The 6,887-nt window shown below is 43.8% G+C and overlaps 1 pseudogene; it reads right to left on the bottom strand.

Annotated features, from left to right (window-relative positions):
• Positions 1-6,384: 6,384 nt before the first annotated feature.
• Positions 6,385-6,579, bottom strand: LOC138270339 (small nucleolar RNA U3; annotated as a pseudogene).
• Positions 6,580-6,887: the final 308 nt, after the last annotated feature.

The raw sequence follows: 6,887 nt of genomic DNA, 5'->3' as shown, positions 1-6,887 counted from the left end.
CAAATAATGTATTGTCTTATGTTTTTCCTATTAGGTAATCGGACATCTAACCACAATTATGGATAGCTCCTTAGATGATTTTCAAATTATTATTGTCTTCTTTTGCCTTTTGTTTTTTGTCACATGTGTCAGCTCATCCCTACACATGCCAGTCCCAATTCATGATTGTTGTAGGGATACCCCATCTCGCAAATTGATTAATCTGGTTTGAAGGTGATTATGTCAAATTTGTTAGAATGCTTGTTGGTTATTGCTTTAACTAGATTGAGATTCTTTAAACCTTTTGGACGACCCATGATTTTCATTTATCTTTACAATTTAGTTCTGTGCACTATTTATGTGACCTTAGCAAAGTGGTTATAAGGAATAAAGTTTTGAAACTTAAATCAAATTGGTGTGGTGCTTCATGTAAAGCTTCTGTCTCCTATTCAAAAGTTGATTATTGTTATTAATGTGTAAATTGGGATTGGAATTTTACTATCACGCTCCTCTCTGAGTCAAGAGATCGGATTGACCTCTGAGGGTAATAGATGGTGACTGCCCTTTACACGTTTCCAAATCCTGAGTGGGAGGAGGCCATGCACCCACAGATTTTGGTAGCAGAGAATTTATTTCACCTCATGAGGAGAGAAATCAAATTAGGCCATGTTGTAAGTTGTTTAGTTTGGAGTTTAGGGGTTGATGTAGTTTCAGCGTGTTTTCAAAATGTTTGGAATGCATTTTGAATTGGGTTTTGTGCTTGCAGAGCTTTGGCAAAATTATGCATTGAAGTGTATTGTGTGAAATGGGTGAGGAGTCGTCATATTAAAGTGAGTGTTGCGCTTTGTGTTAAAAAACTGCCCACGTGGTTGTTGGTGATGGGTCCTGTGAGGCCTAGGACAAGTGTATGAGATACTTAGTTGTTGTTGTCTTGTCTGCAATGGGGAGTTGGTCAATTGGGCACCGTTGACAACATAAGTAGTTATCCCATACATGTGTGCGTAAGTTTGGCCAGCATTAGATGAATCCTGAGTGTGCAGGGAAGATCCGTATCAGCCAGTGAGATTTGCATGTCAAGACTTACTTGCTTTTGTGAGAAATCCACAGTCGGAAGTGTAGCCCGTACAGCTTTCAAAGCATTTGAGTCCTACTTGTAGTAAGCAGGCAAGTTTTGGTTTAGTGCTCGCAATATTTTGCATATAGGTTTTGCGTGAATTGTGTGTAAGAGGAAAGCCATTAGGCTTTGTCAGCAGCTGTGTGAAGTGAATGTGATTTCATTTGGTCCACGCTGGGATTACTAGGTTAGTGAGAATGGAATGAAATGGATGGAAGCCAGCTGTATCAAACTCAACTCGGACAAGACAAAGATCCTCTTAATCAGCTCCACCGCTTCCGCCTGGAAGGACACCTGGAGGCCCACTGCACTGGGAAATGCCCACAGACCACGCACGCAACCTGGGCATCATCCTGGACTCCTCTCAATCCATGACCGACCAAGTCAACGCCGTCTCTTCATCATGCTTTCATGCCCTCCGACCCCTGCAAAAGATTTTCAAGTGGATTCCCTCCGACCAGAGGAAGACAGTCACCCACACACTTGTCCCTACCAAACTGGACTACGGCAACACACTTTATGCTGGCATCACCAAGAAACTTTAATCAAGACTACAAAGAATGCAGCAGCCAGACTCATCCTGGACATCCCCTGACACAGCCACATCTCCTCCCACCTCAGATACCTACACTGGCTCCCAGTCAACAAGTACATCACATGGACCTGCATACCTCAACCACTGCCTGGCCGTCTACGTACCCAACAGACGTCTCTGTTTTTCTCAGCTCACCCATGCAGCTGTCCTCAAGACCTGGAAAAGCACAGCAGAAGGAAGATCCTTCTCCTGCCTAGCAGCCCAGACATGGAACATGCTGCCTCGCAAGCTCTGGCAGACCACATCATTGAACCAATTCAGGAAGAACCTCAAGACATGGCTCTTTGACTGAGCAGCACGCCCACAAATAGTGCCTTGAGACCCGATGAATGATTAGCTGCGCTCTACAAATCTCTGATTGATTGATTAAGAAGAGACACACACAGATTGGTGGACAGCCCTGCGTAGCTAATGGATGTGGACAGCTTGCAAACACAATTGTGGTGTTGAAATTATCCTGATTTGCATTTAATCCAGATTTTGAATTAGAATCAAGGTTAAAAATGACATTTTTCAAAGCTTTAAGGAGTGCAATGAGAGGGGATGTCTTTATTCCAGTTAGAAGGAGAAACATCCCAGCCTGAAGGTACACCTACGTACACAGTATTTGAAGCGAGAGGTCCATCAGCATGCATTTGGCTAAACCAATGGTGCAAACGTACAGAGAAGGAAGGTTCTTTAGCTTTTCCCTGTTCTGGTACATGCAATAGGAATATTTTGGAGAATCTGAGGAGGATGCTGTATTAGTCTATACCCCACCCGAGACCTACACAGTTCAAAGCCCTTGCCATTTGGGAACTAGTGGCTAGGCAACAACAGAACATGAAATTTGAGAAAGGATGAGGAAAGAATAAAAGACACTAGCAGAAGCTATATGGGATCAGGAGCAGAGAGTATGGAGAGTAGATATGTTACAAGGAGTTCAACTGTATCCCGCAATTACCCAAGAAAGTGAGGAAAGTGTTCAACCAAAAAAATAAAGAAAAATACTTCAGATGCATCAGAGCAGAAATTAGATGAACACAAAAAAGGCAGCAAATTATGACAGTGATTCAGATTATGAGTTCACAACACAACTATTGAGAGATCGTTCCCCCACCTTATCATGCAATTGAATCTGTAAATAAAGTAGTTGTATCAAGTGACCCTGCAGTTGCAGTTACACAAAGTCAAGTTCAGGTGACTACCAATGTACCAGCTATTATGGCTATTATGGTATCACAAACACCCATGGTTCAGTCTGTAGCACAGCTTGTAGCTCACCCTATGGCAGAGGTCTTCAAACTGGGGGGTGGCCCCCCCTAGGGGTGCCTCAAGTGATCCCAGGGGGTTGCCAGACTCTAGCCAAAAGAAGCATTATATAGCTAACAGGCCTTTGTTTTAAGCAGAAGCAAGTTATTGCATTTTTTAAAAGGTAGCAGTACTTAACTGCAATGTTTAAATAAGTCTACACATATTTAAACATTGCCATCTTTATAAAATAATTGTGAAAAATTCTGAGGGGGGGCAATGATTTTTATTTTTCAACCGGGGGGAGCAACATTAAAAAGTTTGGAGACCACTGGCCTATGGTCTTTCTGTAACTCAGTATGGGATGCCCAACTATTGTTCAGCCTGCGACGTACCCTACAGTTTCAACAGTTAGTTCAGAACAAACTGTTACAGTCCCCAAAACATCACAGATTGCCCAAAATCCAGGAATGGCTCAGATGGAGTCAACTCCTATTCCAGTGACTTCAGTACAAACTGTAAATCAAAGACAGGCAATGCCCATGTATACTCTAATGTACCTCATTATTGGAAGATCAAGGTGCAGGATTGAAAAATCAGACCCCTTTGTCTGGGCCAGATGCATTAACTGTTCCAATAAAAATCAGCCCAATTGTTCCATTGTCACTCAGCCCAATTGTTCCCTTGTATGCACAAGGAAATAATGGGAGTGGTCCACAAACTCCTACCTGGTTTCCACAGTTCAATCACCCTTTACAGCAAACGCAGAAATGGAGAGACTCAACGCTACTGCAGGAGTCATATCTCCAATGAATCAGACATACAACAAATCAGGTCCCTTAATTGACATAGCTTGTTCTCCAGCTTCCCCAAATTCAGCCAAAATGATCCCAGAACAGGTAATGAGACCGCCATGTAATACCCTGCAATTTGTGCCCAGGTAAACAATAATTATGTCAGCCTACAAAGATTGACAACACAGCAATTAACTGACTGGCTGAATAGCCTGAGTGGGGCATGTGACGTGAGAAATGTTGCAGAGGGAGAGAAGACATTGGAAATGGAAATGGAAATGGAGCACTCACAGGACCTACACTAGAGGGGGGATACCTGTGGGCTGGCAGATAGCTGACATCAGGTCTGGAGAAATTGAATTTGTCAAGATTAAAATTGAAACTAAATGAAATGATTGATGGAACACTCGAACTAGACAGAGTAGATTCGTACAATGAAAATGAATTGCATTTCATGTGTAAGGATGTCACAAACAGAACAGGACAGGCTCATTGGAAATTATCATACTTGGCTGGAAAATACAAGGTGGATTTAGAAAATTCTAAACCACTGAAATGCAGTCACAGACTAGAATTCCACTCTAAAGCTATATTGCAAACATGAGATCACCTGGCATGAAGGTTCACATTAGGGAACTAATACAAAGCATTCAAATGTGGTGAGCATTAGATAGGTGGGATAAGTGGTAAGGCAGATGGGCAAAGAAAAGAGACCAGAAAAGCAACAGCTTGCTACATCTACTGATGCTTAGCAAGCTGAGAGTTCAGTAAAAATGATGCCAATGAGAGATACCTGGAGGGAATTATGTACATGTCCCTTGGAGCAGAAATGACATTTTGTCATTTACAAATGACTATCCGAGATTGAGAGAGAAACCAGTGGAATGGTGCCAACAGATAGACAGATTTGTGAAACTTGCAAAGTATTTGTTGGAAGATCTAAGTACCCTTTTAGAGATTGTGGTTCCAGCTGAATTATCGACTGAGTGTAAGTGGAGTGTTGATTGGCCAACTAAATAGCCTCTGAGAGATCCAGTCACAGGTGCGCTGTCTGCAGATGTGATGAAGTACTATTATAAGGTGATAACATTTTTTAAATCAAGAGTTTCCCCTAACGACGTTGATTGGCAGAGAATTGACAAGTCAGCCCAGAGACCAAAACAATCCATTCATATCTATTATGAGAGATTGTTAGAGACATTTAAACATTACAGTGGTACTGACACTATTGAACCCAAAGATGTGATTCATTTTGGTGTTCTGACTGGTGCAAGGATTGAGACCTGAAGTCAGCAATATGATTCAAAGTCATTTCAATTACTGGCAAGCAAAACCAGTTGATGAAGTATTGCAATTTGCTAAATATTGTAGTGCTGAGAATTAAATGAGACAGAAGTGGCTGAAGGAGAAAGCAATGGGGATGCAGATCAAAACACCTCAGGTAGCAGGAATGCAGGGAGTACAACAGCAGCAAAATGGTCAGGCTTAGCCTAGACGCAGGGGTCTTGGAGCTCAAGTAGATCCAAATACTAATGCAGGTGATGTGCAGTCAATGAAAATGCTTTCCTGTCACACCTGCAGCAATATTGAACACTGGAGACGGTAGTGTCCTTGTAGTAATGTAAATAACTTGGCCCAAGAAGGTGTTGTGCAGATGAATGACAATAATCTGTTCTAAAATCATATACCGCAAAGAACTTGTTTTCCCAATATGAATGCTCAAAATGTGACCAACCAATTGCAGGTTCCCCAACAGCAAATACAAATCCCCCAGCAACAAGTTCAAGCTCCCCAACTGCACTTCCTGGTTGCTCACCAAATGCAAATACATCAAGCTTCGATGGCACAGCATCAGGTAATTGTTTCTCAGCAGATTGTGAATCACAAGTCAAGTCAAAATTCACAGTTGTAACACAATACCCGTTGATTGATTACGGTGATGAAGAAGTGAGTGAAGGAGACCCGAGTGAGAGTTCAGATGAAGAAGAATATGTGTTTGCTGGTTCATTAGAGGTAGATCAGAGTGGTCCCTAAGTAAATGCTACAGTTGAAGAACAGTCTAGGTGGTAGGAGTAGCAAATCAAGACCTGACAAATCCAATCACAGAATTAATTCCTGTTGAAATTGGAACATTTGAAGGTATGCACAGATTTGTGGTCTGTGACTGAAGTCCAGTATGCCTGCTAGGCAGAGACTTGCTATGTCAATTGAAGTGTTCAATAACCTGCTCAAATGAGGGGATAGTCATTCAAACTGGCTCGTCACTGTATTCAGGGCTGTACCGCATCCTAGAAGTTCTGTCAAGACTCGTGCAACACCACAGGGTTTAACCCTCGCAAGAAACCGCCCCTACCACCACCGCGTTACCTGAACGACGACGCGGCTGTGCTCCTCATGGACTCGCTTTTTCGGGTGCGCCGCCATCCCGGCGGCGGGTGACGGGGGAGCCCGCTGGGAGCGCCGCTCGGACTCTTCTCAGCAGAGCGTTCACTTTCTGGGGCCTGTGCACGGCTTGCCCGGCCTAGCCTGGGAGGACCTTCCGGGGCCCGGCGAACGGCGCCGCCATCTTGAAAGGGAGTCAGAGCCCGTCCATACATAGAGAAACTTGCGTCATTGCGACTTTTATTTTGAACATTTTGCAAGGTTGACGGATATTTTTTCACTGCAAGCTAGGCACAATTCATCTACTGACAAAAGGTTAAATTCATCAATAGCAGACAGCAGCTGCACAAATGCAACACTGTCCACTGGCTTCGCGCTCAGAAGAAAACACTACAACTCTTCCTCGTGGTTAGCGAAGACCAGACACTTTCGAACACATTTCCTCAGTTAAAAACTATAGAAATGATCCCTGAAAGTATAGTCGTGAGGCACTCTGCGAGCTAACTCTGTGTTCGCTACCTTAGCCCTGGTGGAGTGGGCTCTCAGTCATAATAGAGGCTGGACTCTCCTCTACTTCGCGGGTCCCGCTGCGGCGCGAGAGCCATTTGTGCAAAACCTCTGAGCTCCACTCCTCTGGGATACCGTCGGACTTGCTGTTTGCTGCTGGTTTGCCTTTGGACTCTCCTCTTCGCGGGTCCCGCTGCGGCGTGAGAGCCGCTTGTGCAAAACCTACGGATAGTTCTAGTGAGGGACTGGGCGAGTGCAGGGGCTGCGAGCGTCGGGACAGGACTAC

Source organism: Pleurodeles waltl, chromosome 2_1 (genome assembly GCF_031143425.1).
Source record: "Pleurodeles waltl isolate 20211129_DDA chromosome 2_1, aPleWal1.hap1.20221129, whole genome shotgun sequence".
Classification (NCBI taxonomy): Eukaryota; Metazoa; Chordata; class Amphibia; order Caudata; family Salamandridae; genus Pleurodeles; species Pleurodeles waltl.
Note: the sequence above shows the minus strand (reverse complement) of the source record. Positions and strands in the feature narration are given on the sequence as shown.